General features: G+C 33.4%; 2 protein-coding genes and 1 non-coding gene across 3 annotated transcripts in view; 2 read left to right on the top strand and 1 right to left on the bottom strand.

Moving 5' to 3' along the window:
* Positions 1 to 23500, bottom strand: part of FOXP2 (forkhead box P2) — a 1127785-nt gene that overhangs the window by 567770 nt on the left and 536515 nt on the right. The gene's annotated exons all lie outside the window — the stretch shown is intronic.
* The window catches only part of PPP1R3A (protein phosphatase 1 regulatory subunit 3A), a 34897-nt gene that overhangs the window by 5700 nt on the left and 5697 nt on the right, over positions 1 to 23500 (top strand). The gene's annotated exons all lie outside the window — the stretch shown is intronic.
* LOC119252016 (U1 spliceosomal RNA) lies at positions 16917 to 17075 on the top strand. Its single transcript, XR_005126691.2, has one exon. It is a non-coding gene; the product is annotated as a U1 spliceosomal RNA (small nuclear RNA).

The raw sequence follows: 23500 nt of genomic DNA, 5'->3' as shown, positions 1-23500 counted from the left end.
CTTCCCCACCCAAAGCCCATTTGCAGCCTATAAAAATGGTGCAGTGCCTCAAACTCTAAGCCAATAGAACTCCAGGGGAAAAATATTGAGAAATGGGACAACTTAATTTTTCACCTTCTTCTAATTCTGTAGACTGTGACTCGTTCCTGTTTCAAGTTTTCCAACAAGAATAACAATAACGTAGGGGCAGCGAACTAGGGGCAGACAACAAAGGAGGGCCTTATGGTCCAGGGCCCTGTCAGATTTAATAGACCCTCTAAACTCTCACACCTCATTTTGAAACTCTTATATAAAACCTCCCCTCCTTAAATGCAGATACATCTAGGATGGCAGGGGCTCGCTCTATCTTACATTTGATTAAGGTTAGATGCACAAAAGGGCTTTCAGTTTGTATTGATACAGTGGAAATGGATACTTAGAGAATATAATGCACTATGGGGGGACAGCTTGAGTACAGAGTTGTACTAGAAATATGAGGACTGTGATGGGTGTGTGTGTGTGTTTGTGTGTGTGTGTGTTCATTTGGAGGAAGGGAGCAGAGAATTTAAAAAACATTGAGGCAGAATGGAAATAACATGGGCTTTAAAGCAGGGCAGACATAGGCTTTAATTTTAACTAATTACTAATTGTGTGAACTCTGGTAAATTATAATTTGTATCCATTTTATTCAGGCATAAATTAAGAATAATAATTAAAAATTAAGAACAATAATTTCTACTTGGCAGAATTGTTGTGAGAAACACACTAACTATTTCATAAGCATCTCATTAAGTAGCTGACACTTTGTAGAGAATCAAAATGGTATTGGTGATAAATTCCACAAATTTAAAATATTGTATATGGTTTAGTGCCAAGCCCCAAAATAACAGGGGAATGTACTTCCTTCATTACCATTATGGCTGCCAGGACCCAGGCTAATACAAAATTTCAAAATTAATTATGTTATGGATTTCATAAGCTTTTGGGATTCAAATAGGAAAACTAATATTTATAGCCTTCTATGGGGAATATGATTTTCAAATTCCAGCAACTTCTGGAGTGCAAAAAAATTGGGGGACATCACGCATGGATAAGTTGGACATTAGAAATTTTTTTGTTTGTTTAATGAATTGCAACATTTTTTAAGGTAGTTTTTTTCAAGATGGTTCTTTTGGACTTAGTTTGCTGCATACAACTCTACTTAACCATATATATATATATATATATATATATATATATACACACCACACACACACACACATATACACACATATATGTGTGTATATATATATATATATACTTATGAATAGAAGATAAAATTCAATTTTATATAATTCTTTTTGCTCTAGAAAAATTCATCATATACCATTATCGTCTGAGCATTCCTTTGTTTTAAAGAATTCACTTTCGCTTAATACCATATAAAAAATAAAAAGCTGCTCAGAACACATCTCTCAAATCTTTTCAGGATTTTATTATGCTTCTCTAATACCTTTGCTTGGGTAACTGACATGGTGGTGTTATTATCTATTATATAAATAATAACTGGTTTTTAAGCCTTAATCATACCATCCTGCTGTTTAAAGATTTTATGACAAACAGAAATAAATTACTAAATTGGACTGTTACACGGCATTGTTTAGTGACAGAGACCAAATGTACATTAAACAAACCTGTCTTCAGAAATTTTACTATTCCCTCCCCCTCATGTTACTTCAAAATAGTCTGTCAGTGTTGTGTATCAGTGCTGTTTAAGTCAGTGCTAGAAATGAAATCCTAACATCAGAAGATAATGATTGTCCCAAATGCTGTCGTGTATTATAACTTTATTTATACCTTTTAAAATTTCAGTAGTATAAAAACACCAAAATATTCTCCAAGTATGTACTTATAAAGCATGCCATATAGTAGATGCTTTTCCTAACATGGGAAACAGATTGTATAGCCTGTTTAGCATTGATGGTAGTGTGATTTGTTAATTAAGCCATCATGTAAATTGAATCTACTCTAAAGCCATAAGAAAACTCCCATGCTGACTTTCTTTCTTAAAAATTAGTGTGGATATATTTATACAATATGAACCACATAGAAATGCTCAGGTAAATTTCAACTTCATAACTTATATATGAAATGAAGCGAGGCAAAATACTTCCATTTTTTGTGGACAAACATTTACAAATAATTTTCCCCTTCAGTTATGTTGATTGAGGTAAAGTTGGCTTACATAATTGCATTTTTTTCAGGGGTTATAAGTTCAAACTTCTTTAAATGTATGTTTTCACACCATGTCCACCACCAATGCCCCAATAATCCTCCACCATGCTCCATTGGGCACCCTCCCTTCCACTCTGACCTCCTCCCCTTCTGGTTGCCTCAGTTTTGCAATCAGGTGTTGAGGGTTTGTTACTGGTTTGTTTCTGCCTGACTTTGTTTTGTTTCTCTATATTCCACATGTAAGTGAAATCATCTGTTATTTGTCTTTCTCTTTCTGACTTGTTTCACTTAGCAGTATCCTATCCACTTCCATCCATGTTGTTAATTTTATAACATATTTGTACAACTTAAATCTTTTGAGTATTCAACAATATACAAGCTGCATAAATTTCTACAAGCACATTAGGTACAGTGGAAAAAAATATCTTTGCATATAATCGCTAGTGTATGGAACAATCGTTTAGTGTAAATAAAGTTATAATCATTTACAATGTTACTACAACACTTTATTTCTAAACAATTTTCAATCAATCATAAATAGAAGAGACCACTTAATCTTATTCTTTGCTTTCAGGCAGAATGATTTTGAAAACGGTACAAGCCAAGTGGTTGTATATTCTCTTCTTAATCATCTCCTAGGAAGACTGTGTCCTTTAGTAATGTAGTCTATTAGGAAATTTTGTACCTTTTATGTGGTCATTCATGTTGTTCAGTCTTTAATTTTATCATTAGTTTTCTTTGATTCTCAGCTGGATTCCTATCCTTTGAACTTACATGAATTATTGTACATTGTATCTGTGATTGGTTTCTACTTTCTAAATCAAATAACCTCAATAATGTTAGGTTTTCCTATGAGGCCCTAACTAGTGAAATTATAAACTAGTTTTTAGTGTTTTAATCAAAAGTTAGAGAAGAAAAAACTCACAACTAACAGGGTTCTCTTAAGGAGTGAATGATATCATTATTACAAGGACTCTTTGCCAGAAGTAATATATTATGGGCAGCTCAGTAGGTTGATAGCACTAGCTAGGGAGATTTCCCAGTCCTGCCCTCTTTGAGTTTTGTGTATTGGACTCCATACTTCCCATGGAGTCAGAGAGAGGAAGGAGATTTTATTTTACAAATTTCAGAAGTTAAAAAATATCTTCAGATCACTCAGTTAATTTCTCAGTCCTACCTAAAAATAGAGCTGTATTAGAATTTTTGAAACTCTTTTAGATAAATAATGAATACTTTAGAATAATAGTTGCACTATATTCTATACTTTCAAATAAATTTTCATTCAATAATATAATTGTATAAAATACTTAAATTTTAAATAGACTTGTAAAAATAAAATGTAAAATAGACAAAATTTAAATTGGTTATACATGTATTCTGTTGTACAAAAGTTACTACTGTAGCTATGAGCAGAATTAATTTGAATATATGTTAAATTTCTTCACTCTGCATGTATGTATGTATGTATGTGTGAAAGATTTTGACTTAAAACTATTTGCTCTTATCAATAAATATGTGTAGAGGATTAGTAGAGCCAAATCAGTTAATCAATTATTGAATGAAATTGAACATAAGGAGAAGTATAAATAATGCTGTCCATCTAGATAGAGATTATGCTTGATGCATTACTTTTTTGTGTGGAAAAAATATTCACATATATGTATATGTGTGTTTTTCACTTAAATCTGTCTCTCTTGTGTGTATATAATACACATATGGTATATATTGTGTTTATGTACACTCAAAATAATCAAGACATTCTCCAGGTAGTTTTTTTTTTTTTCCTAGTAGATAACATTTTATGTATTGGTAATATCTCATTCAAAACTAACCTTGGTAAAACCAAGTTTATTTTATTTTGCTAAATATAAAATAACAAATATTTCTGGCATTATTTTCCCAAGGAGTAGCTACTGCTAGAGTACAACATAAAACTACTTTCCTTAAGTAAAAGAGTTTATGTTTGCTATGTTTATATCTGGCACAATTTATAGGAAAAAATAGCATTTAATATTTATCAGATATTTTTCTGTGTGGAAGGAAGAGAGCTTTGCAATGCAGTTTTCTATATTTGTTTAATCAGAATGCTTATGCATACAATGGTGGCATTTACAATGGTGATCTTTTCCTGCACTTAATAAAATACTTTTATCTGTGTCCTATATTCCATACTAGATTGCAAGCTTCTTGAGGTCAGGAATTATGGTATTGATCAGAGCATTATTTCCTACAATCATTTACACAGAATTCTGAATTTACAAAAATATATTAAAGAATTTTTTTACATATTGATAACCCTGAAGTCTGTTAAAATCCAGAAGTACCTTCTAAAAAATTAAAGACTGAATTATACTTATGATAGCATTAAGGATGAATGTTTTTATTGTTTTCACAATCTTTAAAAATCAGATACTTTCTGCTCATCTCCATCTGGATATCCAGGTGGCAGATTAATTTCCTTAGGTCTCAAATAAAACTTACATTCCCCTCTAATATTAATTCTACTTCCTCTACTCTTTGTTTTGTTTAAAGTCACATTGATTCCAATAACACAAACAAACTTCAACATAATAAACTAACTTATTTTTTGCCAACTCCTATTAATTCTACACTTATTTTATATTATATGGTTACTCAAATTTGTACCTAAGTGTTGATTTTGCAGAAATTAAAATGTGTTATGCAAATATTAACAAGCTTTAATGTAACTAATACTGTTATCTTCAGATATATTATAATGCTTTTAAAATTTAAAATCATGTTCTTTCTCTTTTTATGACAGAATACTTGGAAAAATATATATTAGGATTTAACACAAATAATTTTATATATTTTGTATGGAAAAAATAATATACCCCATCTATAATAATACATCAATTAATTCTTACATCACCACCCTCAACTAACGTATCCTAATATTCATTAACAGTTTTACTATAGTTTTCCAATATCCTAAAAAGATTTATTGTAAAAAAAACCTAGCCTCCACCCAAAATATAAATGTATTACAGAGGTAGGTAATGCATGTCATTCATGAACCATTACTTTTAGTATTCTCAGGAGTGTTTCAATGAAAATTAAAGTTTTACCATTTCATTGTTTTCTAAGTAAATTTCAATATAAAAATGTGGATGAGTTCTCACTGGAAATATTACTCGTGAAACTGAAAAAACAATTTCTGGGGAAAGTTTAACTTTTGATGGGGCAATATGGAAAGATTCTTTTTAGTACAAAAGAATATACTTATCTATGGTGAATTGTAATCTCTGAGAAAATTATTTTGGAAATCCTTTTTAAAATTACATTGTTGTGATCTATAAGGGTTAATTTTATTTCCTGTGCATTTTTTCAATTCCCATAGTATTCCTAGACCACTTGTTGTAGTTTGGGACCAACAGCTTTTATTCTATCATTTTTGTATCTAAAGATTATAACATTTGTTAGAACTTAACTGAATACCCAGTTTGACCTTCATGTATGCACAATAGCCTAGCAACAACTTTAATTCTATATTTTACTCCTTTAATAAATTAGCTTCTTATTTTATTTAGAAATTTCTAGTTAAAGAAACTTAAAGAATATATGCGTTAAATCTCTTACGTGATATAAAACTATTTACAATTATATCACCTCTATACATTGTAGTAAGCAAAGCCAGTTTAATTTCACTAAAAGAATTTAACTAAAAGAGATTTATTTGATGAAGTCCAGGAGATGTGTTTGTGATTTAAGGTCTCTAATTCCTTAGGACTCTGAACCACAGTGTCTCAATAAATTCACTAGTTACAAAGAAATTATGGAGTTCTTATTTTATGTAGCACTATTCTAGTTAATTTCTACCTTTAAGCATTAATTTGTTGAAGAGATAATATTTATATATATGAGAAGCTAACTATCAAAAGAGTATGTGTCAAATGGAATGATATATACATAAGAGGAGATGCTGAGCGATATTTTCATCCAAAAAGAGTATGTAGGAAAAAGCAGGATGGAAAGAAAAGCACGTGCTAGGTTGCTAACTACAAGAAGGGCTTTGGAATGTAATTTAAATGTTGAGTTTAATTTCCCCAGTGTGTGTTTCCTAAAGTGCTTTCTATTAATGATGTTATATGAAATATTCTTTATTGCCTTGAAAAACTGCTTATCACATTTATGAACACCACAGTTGTGTTTTGGTGTGCTGTGGATCAAATAATCTTTTCGATGTTTATGGCCATTTTTACTTTCTGTATCTTTCTATATACTGGCATGTTTAAAACAGGTTTTATTCCTCTCTCATTATCAGTATTAATTATTGCATTCTACTAATGGTCTTTTTTTAACACAAACAAGCAGATCTTTATCATGGCACAGATTTTTAGATATTTCTATACCTATTTCATGAGTGATTCATTTTACTACTCTTGTCATAATTGGGGAATTTCATTTTGTAATTGGTTTTGGTACAAAATCTTTCTTCCAAAGAATGTCTTACTCGCATCCTTTCATGTTTAGTAAAAAAAAAAAAAAAAAAAAAAAAAAAATCAGTCCAGCTATCTCAATCTTGGATGACATAAGGAAATGAAATAGTTTGGCTTATTGTATATTACAAATTGACCTCAAGATTAAGAGGGCATGGTTTCGGTTAACATGAAAGATAAAAATCAAATGCATAGCAAAACTCTTATTATGCTCTTCAGTTTGTATATTAGAAAGGAGTTAAAAAAATACCGCTGGGCCTCCCTGGTGGCGCAGTGGTTGAGCGTTGGGTTGCGAAGCTGCCCGCAACCTCTGCGGCGCCGGTTCAATCCCCGGCTGCTCCCCGGCCACCGGGGGAGGGTCCTACATGGCGCGCAGACCTCTCCTGCCGCCCGCTGCTCCCCTCAGCAGTGTACTTCGCTCCTTCTGCCTGCTCTGCTCCCCGCTCTGGCTCTGGTGAATTCTTTCACCCTCCCGAGCTTCTGACTGTACCCAGTGCATGTATGAACAAAAACAAACAACCAAACAAATAAGTAAATAAAATATGCCTCTATAAAAAAAAAATACCACTGACTGGAAGAAATGAATAAATGCTCTTCATACAGTCAAGAAATATTTATTGAACACATACTATGCACCAGGTACTGTTTTAAGTACTAGGTCTACAAACAGTGAAAAAGACAATCCCTGTCCTCATGTAGCTTACATTCTGATGGAGGAAAAGCTAATAAGTAAACATAAAGAATAAGTTATGTTAACAGATAATAAGTGTAATTAAGAACATAAAATGTAGAGCAGCATAAGAAGAGGAAGGAATAAAGATTGCTATCATTGAGAAACTGATAATTGATCAGAGACTTGAAGAGAATCAGTCATGAAGAAATTTGGGGAAGAGATTCCATGCTAAATGAAGCAGTCATTGAAAAACACACTAAACAAGTTCTCATGCTGATTAGGTCCTGTATAACTCTTGGGTTCCTTGCCCACAGGATCTCTGAGAGAAAGGGAAAGTGCAGGAAAGGCACAGCTGTCTGTGAGATCAGCAGTCTGTCTTGGACACTAAACTCTTTCAGAGTCCCATCCCCTTTCTCTGTTTGCTGTCTGAGAGCCCAGATCCCCACAACCTATCCTTCTTTCTTTTGGACTGAAGGCCTTAAATTTCTATTTTGTTTCAGTGAAGATGGAGTTGCATTATAGTTAATGTAATCAAAGTAGAAATCCCACATTTGCATTGTCATAAAAAGCAGTTATAATTGTCTATTGTTACTTTCATTTTCAAAATACTTTGATTATCCTGACTATAGACTGCTAGCATTTTATACATTAGGTATTTATGTAAATGAGTGCTTGTGATAGAAAATATTTTTCATAACATCAATACAATATACATCTAAATCAAACCAACCACTGTAAAATGATTCTGAAAGCTAGCAAGTGTAATCTAGCAAGTGTCTTCACTTATTTACCAAATCAGTAAAAATGAGATCAGAACATATGTGGTTATTTTACATATTTTTACATGAAACATTCTCTTACATATGATAAGTGCCAAACAAATTAAACTATCAATATTATCTACAAACTTACATTTAAATCATTAAGTTGAACACTCTGTCTTTAAAAAAAAAATCATCACTTTTATCTCTACAATTTTCACCTCAATTTTCTAATTGTTTCTTTATGGGATCTAACCTACTTGTGTTCTTGGCAATACACTTTATGGTACTTGCATTTACAATAATTATCTGGGCAATTTGCCACATAGTACAAATGGAAAACATTTTAGTTGCCCAGGTCTAAATCTTCATGAACATGATGTTTTATAATTATCATTATAGTTGTTAACATAGCAGTGATGAATGTTTCTTACCCTAAACAGCATTTTCAGTTTAAAAAAAAAAGGTAAATTTAAATTCAATAAAGTATGCTTAGAAAATCCCCATGATGGATGAAAATTAATTGTTTTAGACCCAATAGTACCCGAAGTACAATTCATATAAAATTTGCATTAGTGCTACCCTATTTATATATTCCTTTTCTTCCCCCATGGAAATCTTAATAGCAGGGTATTTTTACTAAAGAACTTAATTACACACCAGCCTTACCTTCACATAGTAAAAGAAAGTGTAGAATACTAATGTAAGCCAATGTTTCTTAAACTTGGCTGCTAATGGAAACAGGAAAATCAAAGTAGTCAAACTCAGGCCCCACTACAAAGACAGAATACTTTTAAACCTACTTGATAGCATGTTCTTCAGCATGTTACCTGTAAAATCTTGTGCTGCCTTGTTAAGTGCGGCAGAGGTCCCCATCTTTGGCAACATAACTGCATCTCAGCAGGATTCAGCTCTTGCACCTGACACTCAGCAATCCCAGAATGTGGTTCAGCTCATTTAGTTATCTGCTTTTTACATTTCAGTTTGTATCTGATACGCAATTTGTCTTTTTCAAGCACCATATTGCTCTCCTATTAATAATCTCCAACCATAGTCTATCTTAGTCTTTTTCATTTACTTTAGGGTTTCCTGGTAATGAGTGAACTTTGCTCTATTTAATCAAGGGTCCAAAAGCCTCAACAAGGAAAGCAATCTTGTCACTGCCGAGCTCCTCCCTGCCTATTCCATCTCTTTCCATGGTAGGTTCAGGAGAAACAAAATATTTTAAGTGTACTAAATCAGCTGGACTTCTTTCCCTGCACCTAAAAGTTCATTTGCAACATTTCTGAATCTGTTTACATCTACTCCAGTCTAGAATCTGGGTAGGGTCTTATTTAACACAGGTGTGTTTCCCATTTAATAATCTCATAATAAACAAAAACCGTAAGACTGTTTTTAATAAAATTAAAGAATTTTAATTAAAAGGTCGATCTCTTCGAAGTACCAAAGATCTTAAAGCTAAGTTAAAAATTATATTATTTGGACATTATCCAAGTTAAAAACTTTTGCACTTCAAAAAGACACACTCAAGAAAGTAAAAAGACAGCACACACACACACATTGGAGAACATATTTACAAATAATATATCTAATAAATGACAGAGTTGCTAACTTTGAACTCAATAGCAAAAAGAATAACCAAATTTTAAAATGAGTAAAGGGTTTAAGAGGAGCTTTCTCCAGATATACTATTAACCAATATCTTTTGTCACTAGGAGCATACAAATCAAAACCACAGTGAGATATCACTTAATATGCATTAGAATATTATATCAATAGACATAACATTAACTATCGATGAGGACATGGAGGAACCACAACTCAACTCTCATTCAGTAATGATGGGATTATAAAGTGGAACAGTCATTTCTTTTGAAAACAGTATGAGAGTTTCTCTAATTGTCACATATAGAACTAGCAAACACTCTGCATTTCACTTGTAATATCTACCTGGGGTAAGGATATGCCCATAAAAACACTTACACCTAAATGTTCATAGAAGCATAATTTACAAAAATCAAAAGGCAATACAATGTAATGTCCAAATAACTGGTAATGGATAAACATTCTATACAATGGAATACTATCCAACAAGAAAAATGAAGTACTAATACATGCTACAAACTGATGATCCTAAAAAAAGGTGTGCTTTATTTAAAAAACTAGACAGAAAAGTGTGTATTAAATGATTCCATTTATATAAAATGTCCCATAGGGACAAATAAATAGAGATAGAAATATTAATGGTTGCCAAAGTGTTGGTAGTGAGAATGAAGAATAACTCTAATGGAGATTAAGTTTCTTTTTGGAGTGCTGGAAATGTTTTAATGTTGGATTTTGTGGATGATTGCACAATTCTCTAAATATACTAAATATACTAAAATCACTGACTTGTACACTTAAATGGGTGAAATTTGTGGTGCATGCATCGTAATTCAATAAAGTTGCTAACTTTGAATTCAGAGTGCTGTTTTTTGTAGAGGGATACAAATATTTTAGGACAAATAGAATTCTGTAGACCCACTGCAGAATTTAGGGTATATGGAGTTTGTGAGTTTAAAAATAGGGCCCTGTTTCTTCTGAAATTTAGTAGAGGACTTGTATTCTAGATTTATTGTATATAGAGAAAGTGTATTTAGAAAGTGTATTTAGATTTTAGTGTATTTAGAGAAAGTGGTGAGAAAATAAATATAGGTAGCATATAAAGACCCAAAAGAAAAGTTAAAATATATTTTCCATACATAGTATGTGAATACACTTCAAAAGATATGTTACCTTTCCACAATTGTAGCTAATTTTGCTATAGAAATAAGGAATGTAAGTTTGATCTCCTTCTTCATAGCATGTTAATTCAAAGATTGAGCAACTTTCACTGCCTGACATTTTTCTTATTGTTTCAATGAGTAATGTGGGCATTAGCTTCAACTTTTTGCAAAATGCATAGATAATAATATAATAGCTAATACTTTTTGTATCCTTGCTGCATACCAGACAACAAGCAGTTAAATCCATTTCTTCATTTAATGGAATCAATACTTATTATTTGTATTTGGTTTAACTGAATTTTTTTTTTCCGTGTGTATCCTCTCGGTCTTTTCTCTGCTCTCTTTTTCTATTCTCTACTCCACTTCTCTTGTCCCACCCACCATTAGTTCAAATTATTCAACTGCTGGTAATACTAGTCACGTTTCAGTCTCATTTTTTAGAAACAACCACTTTGTTCATGTTGTTCTCTCTTAAGCCAAAAAACTAATTTAACATTGGAGAGAATATCAAATTTTGAGCTGAATTTTAACTGATTTAGTCACAATGTTCAAGTGGTTTGTATTCCTTCAATCAAAGAAACATGGACTGAAGTGGAAGAGGCATTTGAATGTGAAGTGGTATCTCTCACATGAGTATTGAATCTTTTGTGAAGAAAGCTGCAACAGAGGATGGAAGAAAGAAAACAGTTCACAAAAGGTGGGGTGAAGGGTTGGCAAAGAAAACATGTAACACAGAATGTGGACATTTGTGAGGTATGCCTCAATGCATTGCATTAATAATTTGCATATTAAGAAGTCACGAGCCTTCACGTTAATGAATCCCTAACTAGTCTCTGACACAATAGACTGAAACGTCCCTGGAGAAGTCATTATGGCCTATCATGTCAATGATCCGCATATTAATGACTCTCTTACATGCTCATCAACAGGTAGCCTAATAGGCTTCCATTGAGTTCTTTTTCATTTGCTTTTTAAATGTATCTTCTCTTCCCTTCCTTTTGTAACACTATTGTGAAGAATTGACAAAAAAGGTGCATTAAGATGATTTTAATGTGTGACGTAAGTTCACAAAAGCATTAAATTTAGAAATAATGCTTTAAATCTTACTGAATCTGCCTAGAAAACTTTTTAAATGCAGTTAAATACAAATCCAGTCTGATAATGGGGTTCTTATTTGGATTTTAATACAAACCATCCTACCCAATTTACCATATTTCTCTTTTCTCTGATATATCAATTTATGCTGTGATTAGCATAAGTAGAATAGCTAGTTTGAAAATATGTTTGTGAAACTGAATTGCTTGAAAATGGAAATGAATTCCAAAAGATTTCATATCATAGAGGTTACCAAACACTTGTTAAAATTAAAAAGGCAGTAGCTGACAATATAAAAATTTTAAAATATAGAGGAAATACTAGACATATTGATTGCATTATTATAAAGAATTGGTTCTAGGATCTAAAGAAATTACCACATGACTTTTAAATTTAATAATTAAAACTAGTCACAGGAAAGTATTGAGCATTTTAGCATTTCAAACTTGCTTTGGCATGCTTTGACTTTTGTTTTCCAAATTATTATATTTAAGATATCTGTTGATTTTTTAGAAGCATAAAACCTATGAACCCCCCCCAGAAGAAATACTGAAAAAGATTGTTCTTTCATTTTTTTGTTGTTGAATTACACACTATTGCATGTGTTTTACTCTCCAAACAAAAGAAGTAGTACTGATATGTGCTCAAAATTCTTTGTTAAGGAATGGGAGTGAAACTGAAAAAAAGTTGAAGTGTAATACTTTGTTCCTCATAAAAAATAACCAAATGAACAACCACAGGTAGGGCCTGCTATGCTGAAGAACAAAGGAGGGGCTAAGGCTGCAGTCTGGTGTTCTGACTACTCTTCTACTTGTATCCTCTGGTAAACAAACCCTAACAGGGTCACTTCTGAACAATTTATTTCAGAATCTGAAAGTCTTAGGCCTCTTTGTTTGTTCTCCTTCTTCTTACCTTCCCAGACATACAGCATACACTTTGGATATTAACTTATATTTTAAATTATCTTTTAAAACAGTTTTCAAAATATGTATCACAAATGCTGTAAGATTAAATGTTAAAACTCAGTATAACAAACCAAATATCCCAGGGACTGTTTCCATGAAGCTCCCACAGAGAAAATATTAAACAGGATTTTTTTTTTAACTGCAATAATCTGGCTCAGTAGCCATGATGTGATAATGAATTTTAAACAACAACAAATAAATCAATATTATTATGAAGAAAATGTTTAAAATTTACCACCTTAAGGAAAAAAGTAGTCATGAAAAAATGTTGATAATTTTTGAAATATTGAGACAGTAAGTAGAAAGCTGTTAGTAATCACTTTGCAGGGGAATTGTGGAGAATGGAAATGTCACATTCTCAGCTGGACAATCACTAGTTTCTTGTCACCTACCTGCTTCCTGAATGACAATAACTTCCTTCACTAACTCACATAAAATAAGCACATTAGGCAATAAATTTAGTATTTTTTCTGTTATTTCTCTGATGTATATTCTTTAGTTTTTCTAGTATCCATCACTAAAACCACTTTCATTTCTCTCTCAATAGAATATAATTGGCAGGTTGTGGAGTCCTTTTGGGCCAGGTTTATACCTAATAGTCTTCTTCCACTTAAAATTCATGCATTCTGCTTGTAATTACACATCTCTCCCAAAGCAAACTACAACCTTTTGTTACACACATGGACCTCCAAGATTCTACTCATTATGCACTAGATTCTCATATTTCAGTGTCTCCTTAGACAATCCACATCTCCAAAAATTGCACATGGTGCTCAGATTCAATCACAGAATTAAAACTAAATAGTCTCTCTCACTCCTGTGGAGTGAGCAAGAACAAATAGCATCCACAACTCTGACATGACAACGTAAATTTAAATGGGCAATCCTTGGCAGGAAACAAAGAAAATTAGGAAATGAAGAAACTTTGGGAAAGAAACTTACCAAAGAATTCTTCAAAAAGATTATGGTTTTCAGTTTCTTCTTTCTCTGTTACTGAAATTTTCCATATCAAAAAGGAATGGTACCATCATTTTCAAAACATTTTCAAGATAAAGCATCAAGGCAATGGGCAATGTTCTAATTTAGAAATAGAAATTGAGAAGATTTTTAGGAATGTAGTAATTCAGCTTTATGGAAAACAGGAAAATGACTCAATAAAGCCATCTGGGCACTAACGTCGTGGCATGTTCTTAGTTACTTGAACGCTTGAGCAGTTCACTAGAGTTTACTCAGGGGGGTTGTGGCTTGCCATGGTTTATGATTACATTTTAAAAGCAATAAATTAACTTGTATAATATGTATTATCTAATGTATTTATTTGTCCTGATCAGTTATAGATATTGGTAGTGTTCCACAATTTTTAAAGTTTACCTTTAAATTATGTGGAAATAAATCATTCCATAATTCATACTACAAATAATGTAAGACAAATTGTGCAGGTAGGATTTCAGTTTGAATTGACAATGCTGACCATAAGATTTAACTGAGAATTTATCTTTGTACTGAAATTTTAGGTTAATAGTTAATTCTTTTTTTTAAATCTATGTAGATTTTACTTTCATTATTTTAAATTTAATTTTGGACAACATATCATTTCTTCCCTCAGGTGTGGTCACCCTAATAATTTTACTCGCATTTATATTTCTTTTGGAAAAAAGAACTTTCCAAATTAAACCTTTCCAAATTTTTATATATATATAATATATATATATAATATATATATCTCACATTAGTTACATATAGAACTCAAAGTGGATATTATTTAATATAACAAATGTTATTTTCAGCCTCCCTCGTGGTACAGGAGTTAAAGACATAGAGCTATCAAGCTATTGGCATCCACTGCAGCAGGAATTCAATCCCCCACCAGGGAGGTGACCCACATGGTGCAACACACTTGTCCTGTCTCACCCGCTGCTCTCCTCAGCAGTGCATTTCAGTCAATCTGCCTAATCTGTTCCTCGCTCTGTCTCTAGTGAATACTCTTGCCCTCCACCCCTACATATCTGGCCTGCACCCCAGCTCTTGTATGCATAAGTAAATTTTAAAATAATGTTACTTTCATCAAAATTGAGAAGAACAAATTGGTTCCGATATGAGCAATAAATGTGTTACTATCTGACTGTGTAGAGAAAGGTCATAGGTCTAAATCTGGTCTCAGCAAGGACATCCCTTGACTTGTTGTCAGTGATTGCCAAGGGTGCTAGAGAAAGGAGCCAGCATAACACAATTGTTTTTGCATCTCTAATCTAATGCAGAGCATTCACTTTGAAGATAAGGAATGCGATGCCCATGAAGGCCATGTTCCTTAGCATGTTAGTTATTAATCTCCAGATTCAGTATCAAGAACAACATAAAACCATTTACAAATTAGATGTTTTTTTTCTTTGATATTATTTCTAGTCTTTTCAATTCCTGTTAATAATACAGAACTGTCTTCATTTTGTTTCCCTTTCTGACATTATCATCTCGGAGGTGAATTTAATGCTTTTCATCCAAATTACTTCTGCGCCATGCTTTTATACAATTTCCTTTAGTGCGTCCCTCGTGTCACAGGGGCTAAGTCTCTGCACTATCAAAGCTAAGGCCAGTGTTCAATCCCCCATTAGGGAGCTAATCCAAGTATAGCACAGCAGGCATCTCCTCTATCACCAGCTGTTCCCCTCAGCAGTGTATTTCAGTAGAGCTGCCTGTTCTGCTCCCTACTCTGTCTCTGGTGAATCCTCTCACCCCTGCACCTCTGCCTGTACCCCAGTTCATGTATGCATAAATGAATAAATCTTAAAAAATAAAACAGAAAACAGAAAATTCCTCAATGGGTTGTTTCAAGGATTCAATTTGTTTCTTAAAAATAAATAGTTTCAGTGAGGTGCTAATTATTTCTAATTTAAAAGTTCTCTATTCTTTTATACAACTTTTTCTCTTTGGGGAAGGCGGGTGGAAGAAATCAAAGGGAGACCACAAGTTTGGACAAAGAGAACAGTCCCAAATTCCTTGATAAGTTTAATCTTTATGTTTAAAGTGAGAGGTGATGTCCAAGAATTCCAGACTTGGCTCTTTTTAGGCAATTGAGCACTTTCAAGTAGAGTGTTAAGAAGATACAAATACAACATTTATGACTCATTTTGGAAATGATCTTTCTAGGTCAAATTTTTGACTCCTCTTAAAACAGAGTTACACTTTTGCTGCCTACAACTTAATCTTGACATTTATCCTAACTGGTTAGGTAATTCCATCACATCAGACTTACACTGTGGAGAACAAGTATCTGAGAGGTTTCATTCATATTTTAAGAAATGTACGGGTTTTTAGCATGGTGGCATTTCAGGAACTTAAGGAAAGCTATATTATTACTTATAGTAAAACTACTACTTTTTGACAGTGTTAAAATTAACCATAACCCAAAACCAGAGTGCCACGTGCCCAGATATTGCAATAATATTAACAAAGTACCTAAATCCTGACAGTGAATAAATCAATGAGGTAATAATAAAAAGTGTGAATTAACACTCCTGTGCACACTGTATTTGAAGAGGACACTTTCAAATAAAAGTTTAATTTCTCTGAAGAGCTAGTGATTTTTCAGTGGAGGGTGAGTCTCTGATAATAGGGTATATTAAAAAAATAAACAGGGCCTCCCCTGGTGGCGCAGATGGTTGAGGGCGGCACTGTGAAGCTGTCCACAGCCTCTGCAGCGAGGGCTCAATCCTGGCCAGCTGGCGAGGGTCCCACATGGCGCAGTAGACCTCTCCTGTCATGCCCACTGCTTCCCTCAGCAGTGCATTTCGTCAGTCTGCCTGTTCTGTTCCCCGCTCTGTCTCTGGTGAATCTTCTTACCCTCCCACGCATCTGGCCTGTACCCCAGTTCTTGTATAAATAAATAATCTTTAAAAAAATAAAAATAAAAAATAAACAAGTGTGCTTCATGTGGATGATAAATTTTAATCTTAGTTTTTGAATTAAGATATAAGAGAAAGGACTAAACAGTAAAAAATATAATTCCAATACTTAGCTGGCAGGGGAGATACCATGATCACGAAGGTAGTTTTCCCAAGGCTAGGCTTGTCCATTGCACTCTGGATGTGCTGACCCCTGTGATTTCCCCAAATGTGGGAAACTCGACCGTATAATTTGTGGTAGTGGGGGACTGCGTTTGCGCTCTAAAAATATATATATATATATATATATATATATATATATATATATATATATACACATATATGTATAATTCCAAGCAAAAAGAGAAGCATGGGAACTGGGTAGTGTTCTAGTGTAAAACTAATGATCACTATTGTATTTACCACATGTCATTAGTAATAATGATAATAATAGTAATAAAACAGTAAGTTTATTCAATACCTCACTTATTGAGAACTATAGGAAATAAATTTTCTATGAGGTATAGCCAATATTTTGGACAAAAAATGAGGAAAAGAGAAGTATCTTTTCTTAAAGATTTGTTTTTTTATTTATTTGTGCATACAATAACTGGAGTGTAGGCCAGAGGTGGGGGGTAGTGAGAGGATTCACCCAAGACAGAGTGGGGAGCAGAACAGGCAGATCTACTGAAATACACTGCTGAGGGGAGCAGCGGATAAGACAGGAGATGTCTGCTGTGCAATGTGGGGTTAACTCCCTGACAGGAGATCAAACTCATGCCAGAGTGGCTGAAGATAGCTTGACAGTACTGAGACTTTGACTTCTGCTCCACAATGGAGGCCTGAGAAGTTAAGTACCTCATCTATGGTCGCATAACTATTAAGTAGATTGACCCTGTATAGAAAGAACACTGACAAGCGTTCAAGAAATTTGAATCTAATTCTAGTTTGGTTATTATTTAGCTTAATAAGTATTTGTTAAATGATGATTGATTGAATGAATGAATGAATGAATTGGATTTCTATATGTTTAAAATATTATTACATTTCATCAGATCACCATTTGCTGGAAACTATTATCTTTATATATTTAGACATATTTATTCAATATCAACTGGAGGTCATCACATAAAATTTCAATGTTGTTTTAAAATTCCTTGAAGTGTAGGTAAATTTACCTCAAATTATAAAGATGGTACAAGTTGTTGTGTAATGATACTATGAGAGATAAAAGAAAAAGTGTATCATCTGGGCATTTTTTCATTTAGCAAGCAGTAATTTTCATTTTCCATTTAGTCAAAAGTCTGTATCTGAAAGATCTTCCAAGTCTAACACACTTCCTTCAATGGAACTCTCCCTCCTCTCCTTCCTTAACATTTGCTTCTCATCCCCAACTCTCCAACTCAAGTTATGGTGGTCCATCCTTTAAAAATCTCAAACTAGAAACCTCTGCATCATTCTTTATTTCTCTCAAGCCATTAGTATTATCTAAATAATAGCAAAATATTATACAAACTCATATAAAACTAGTGAGAAGCAGGGCAACTGGATTGGGAAGAGAAGGTGCAACTAAGGTGGCGAAATGACTCTCCCCACTGTCATTACGGGAAGGGTTAGTCTGCATAATTAAAAGCAACAGGCTTAATGCACTGAGATACATCATTTTCATCTACATCAGGGGTTTGCAAATCTGGCCTTACAAAAAAATCATTTAATGAAATCCCCAGTGTCATTGTTCTCCTCCCTGCTTTTTCACACACACCCCCTTTTTAACTCAGCATGCATGCAGGTCTACTAATGTAGAATTTACAGAAATAAATTGTGTTTCTTGATTGTGTTTCTGACATCAAATTCTGGCAACTGGGTTACATTCAAGAGCTATAGTATTCATGGAAGAAGGGAGAGGCAGGGTATTAGAGTTCATGAACAACTAGACACTTAAGGACACTTAAAGTACTAGAATTTGGTTTCTTGTTTCTTAGAAATCCCTCTAGGTAGCTTGACTACTATTCACAGTTTAGGTAAGAACTATCGAGAATGTTATGAATGCAAGGTGAACAGAATGAGAATGGAAAAGCACATTTTCCCCTCATAGACATAAGCATGACTTGCTGGATCACTGTCCAGGCACATGTAGCAGAGACTAGGGAAGAAGACTGAAAAAAAGTGTTTACAGGGGCATCTGAGTAGCAGATCACCCAGCCCATAAGACATCACGTTTATTCAATCTGAAGACTACTCAACACCTGCATTGCAGGAGACAAAGCTAACCACAATTCTTACCTTTCCCTTGCTTAGGTCTTGAAAGAAACAAATACAAGGTTTCTAAATCTCACAGATGCAACAGAGATCAGGCAGAGAAAGGCATTCAAAAAAGTCTATGTACAGGGAATTGATCAACAAACGATGTTGCTGCTACACAAAAAGGTGTAATTAACATTTGTTTTATCTTCTCTTTCCTCATTGCCATCACTTTGCACCTGAATTATTGCAGGAGCCTCATGACTAGTCTTCTGCTCCACAGTGACTCATCTTATCCAGGCTCTCCTAAAGGAGGCCTCTAAATGTTCTTCCAGAGATTGATGCCAAAATGTAAATTAACCATGTCCTTCATTTAAACTCCCACCCAACACACTGGTTAAGAAGCACATAAAGACTTCAACCTAACTGCCTGTCATGCTAAGACCCAGTTTAAACTAATGTCAGCTCTGTTTTTTGTCATTCTTTATGCAAAGATAATCCATGTTCTTTGAACATTTCCTTATTCCTGGGTGTTGTTCTTCTGTTGTGCTCGCTGACCGCTTAAAGCTTTGACACTTATTGTTCCCTCTGCCTGGAATGACCTTACCATTCTCTTCTAAATTCTAACTCATAACGTAATGTCCTTTGTGAACAATTCCCTGATTCCCCAATAAAGTGCCTTCTTCATTTCTATCCTCTCATTTTTCTCTAGGAGAGTATCTGTGATTTCATATTTGTGTTATATTTATTACTTAATGTATCTATTTCCATCATTACTTCATAAATTCCTTGAAGTATGAGGCTATAGGTTAGATTTTTTATTTCCCAGTGCTTATTATAATTTATGAAATATAGTGATTCCTTAAAATATCCTTCAAAAGAATAAATGACCCCTCATGAATAAATAATTCAAGTGACTATAATATGTGATTTAAGGTACACTGGAACCTCTCCTGCCACCCGCTGCTCCCCTCAGCAGTGTACTTCGGTCCTTCTGCCTGTTCTGCTCCCTGCTCTGGCTCTGGTGAATTCTCTCACCCTCCCGCGCTTCTAACTGTACCCAGTGCTTGTATAAATAAATAAATCTTTAAAAAAATTAAAAAAAATAAACTTTTCTCTACAAAATATGTATCTTTTTCATTTTTTTATCCCTAAATTTATATTATAAGCTTTTAAATTTTTTTGTTTAATTATTTGAACTCATAATTAAAAGTACTGCCCTGAACTTTGATAGGGGTGATACATTAAGCATTATTAGACATATAAAAATGTATACTTTTATTAGAATTTTGTCTGAAATTAAAATTTCATGAAGAAAGAAGAAAACAATGCCATAATAATGTTGATAAGAAGTAGAGAGATGGAAGAGTAGAAAGGATTCTGTGAATTTATTCAGTAGAATTTATTATGCCATTATTATGTGTCAGGCGCTATATTAGCCACCGGGACAACAGACAAGTAAGAAACTCCTCTGCTTAAAAAAAAAAATCTCAATTATATATATATAGTTATGATCCTTCTCATTATTAACTACCAAGTTCTTTATCTTTTCCCTCAAATTTGCTTAAGTCATTTTAATTAAACACTTTTAATGTTTTAGTCATATGATAGATAATTTGAATTTTAGAGTGGGATTTTACTTGTAGACATCCTCTAATCAAGCTCAGAGAGCAACCCATTTGAATTAAACTCTCTAAAACTAGAATTCAACTATTAATATATTTAAAATAATGTAATAGCACCTGTGCAACTACCACCTAAAACAGATTTGTAACCACTTTACAAAAACCACTTTTCCCTATCTGTTGTGATCATAATATTAAAATTTAGGTTTTCTTTTTTATCTAATTTTTATTATCCATGAGTTTCCTGAAATGTATATAACATGTATATACATATTAAAATTTTAATTAGTTTTTAGTTCAATAAAGAGGAACATTCTCTGATGTAATATTTTGGGACTATCCACTTAATATTATGTTGCTATGATTTATTATTACATGTCTCAGTGGTTTATTAAATGTGACATATAATATTCCTTTGACACCACAGCTTCACATCTATTCTGTATTGATGGCATTTTGGTTGGTGCAAGTTCATGCAATTGATAGAAATTGTTCATCAATAAATAATTATAAAATAGTATCTTTTTATGATATTGGCATGCATTCTCTGTTCCCTAATAATGCTGGCCATACCTTTATAGGTACTTTTGTTATGTGAAACAGCTCCTTTATTGCAATTTATTGAAGTTTGTGCTTTCCTATTGATTTCTAAGAATTCTATATATATATATATATATATATATATATATTCTTGATTCTTATTTGTGTTGATTTTGTGTAATGTAAGCATCTTCTCCCAATTTGTAATATCTACTTTATTATTATAAAGTTATTTTCTCTTTTTTAAAAGTCCCTTCCTTCCTTCCTTCCTTCCTTCCTTCCTTCCTTCCTTCCTTCCTTCCTTCCTTCCTTCCTTCCTTCCTTCCTTCCTTCCTTCCTTCCTTCCTTCCTTCCTTCTTTCTTTTCTCTCTCTCTCTCTCTCTCTCTCTCTCTCTCTCTCCTTCTTTCTTTCTTTCTTAGATTTATTTATTTATTTATACAAGCACTGGGTACAGTCAGAGGCGTGGGAGGGTGAGAGAATTCACACAAGCCAGAGCGGGGATCAGAACAGGCAGACTAATGAAATACACTACTGAGGGGAGCAGTGGGCTTGGCAGGAGAGGTCTGTGGCACCATGTGGGACCCTCACCAGTGGCCGGGGATGGAACCAGCGCTTCAGAGGCTGTGGGCAGCTTTGCAGCCTAGAGTTCAACAGCTGAGCCACCAGGGAGGCCCTATAAAGATATTTTCAATGAAGAAAAGTTTTACATCTTACGAGTTCAACTGATAATTTTTTTTAATAGCCACTGATTTTTTTTCTATTCGAGAAAATATTTCCTATGCTTACATCAAAAAGATACTCACATATATTTTCTGCTAAGAATTTCAAGGTTTTTGATACTTAATATCTTAATCCCTCTAGGGTTGACTTTCAAGTATACAGTTCACCAATTTCATTTTTTTCCTGAAAGGACAGCCATTTTTCTTACCTTCATTTTTCCCGTTTTGAAATGTTATATTTTTTGTATACCAAAGTTCTATCAATAGATATGTGTGGATCTGTTACTAAGCCCTTAATCCTGTTTCACTAGTCATGGTGTCTTGTCTCTGTACCAATATAACAACCTTAATAATTAATCTTCATAAAAATTCTTGAAATCAGGTAAAAAATTGCCCTCCTCCCTGCTATTTCTTAAAAATAGCCTCAGTTCTTTATTCTCCTTAGAATCATATTTGGGAATTTTGATTAGAATTGTATTGAATCTATAGATCAATTTTGGAGAGACTTGACATCCCTATAGTATCTCTCTCCTATCTATTAACACGGTGTATTTCTCAATTTTTAGATCTTTAATATATCTGCTATAAATTTATTCTTTTCCCTATAAATGTCTTACACATCTTCTGTTAGCTTTTTCAAATATAATTGATATAATATTTAAATTTCATCTACTTCAGTTTCTTTTTATATTTATCTCTGAATCTAAGATTTTCCCACCATATTTCTTATAGTTACATGTTTTTGTAAGACACCAATATAATAATACACAGCATGGCATATTTATACAAAATTAGTTATAGGACTGATATATACTGAGATATAAATGATATACCCCAAATAATTTATTTTTTTTTTTTATTTTTATTTTTTTTTTTTTTATTTTTTATAGAGGCATGCTTTATTTATTTGTTTGCTGGTTTGTTTGTTTGTTTTGTTTATACATGCACTGGGTACAGTCAGAAGCGCGGGAGGGCGAGAGAATTCACCAGAGCCAGAGCGGGGAGCAGAGCAGGCAGAAGGACCGAAGTACACTCCTGAGGGGAGCAGCGGGCGGCAGGAGAGGTCTGCGCGCCATGTGGGACCCTCCTCTGGTGGCCGGGGAGCAGCCGGGGATCGAACCGGCGCCGCAGAGGCCACGCGCAGCTTCGCAACCCAGCGCTCAACTGCTGCGCCACCGGGGAGGCCCTACCCCAAATAATTTAAAAGCAGATTCCTTTCCTTTGATGCAATCATTTTAAACAATGAAGTATATTAGCGACTTGAATTAGAAAATTATTGATTTCACTTTGATTGTGCAAAACCAAAAGATTTTAAAGGGCTATTATTTTACCTCCACAAATTTGATGTTATTGTTATAAGTGAAAAAAGAATAAAAATGAAGTGGGAATAGTTAAATGCTGTTTAACAGTTTATATATTATTGAACACATAGGCATAATGTACAATGAGAAGGAAAGATGTGCCAACTTGCAGCTGGAATTGACAAAAATAAATTTTTATATTTACTGGCCTCATTAAATATCAATTTATAGATTAAGTCAATATTAATGATGTAAATACTATATATTTTCCTACAGAAATTAC

Source organism: Talpa occidentalis, unplaced genomic scaffold (assembly GCF_014898055.3).
Source record: "Talpa occidentalis isolate TD23 unplaced genomic scaffold, MPIMG_talOcc4v2.1, whole genome shotgun sequence".
In the NCBI taxonomy this organism is placed as follows: Eukaryota; Metazoa; Chordata; class Mammalia; order Eulipotyphla; family Talpidae; genus Talpa; species Talpa occidentalis.
This window is presented reverse-complemented; position numbering and strand designations above follow the sequence as displayed.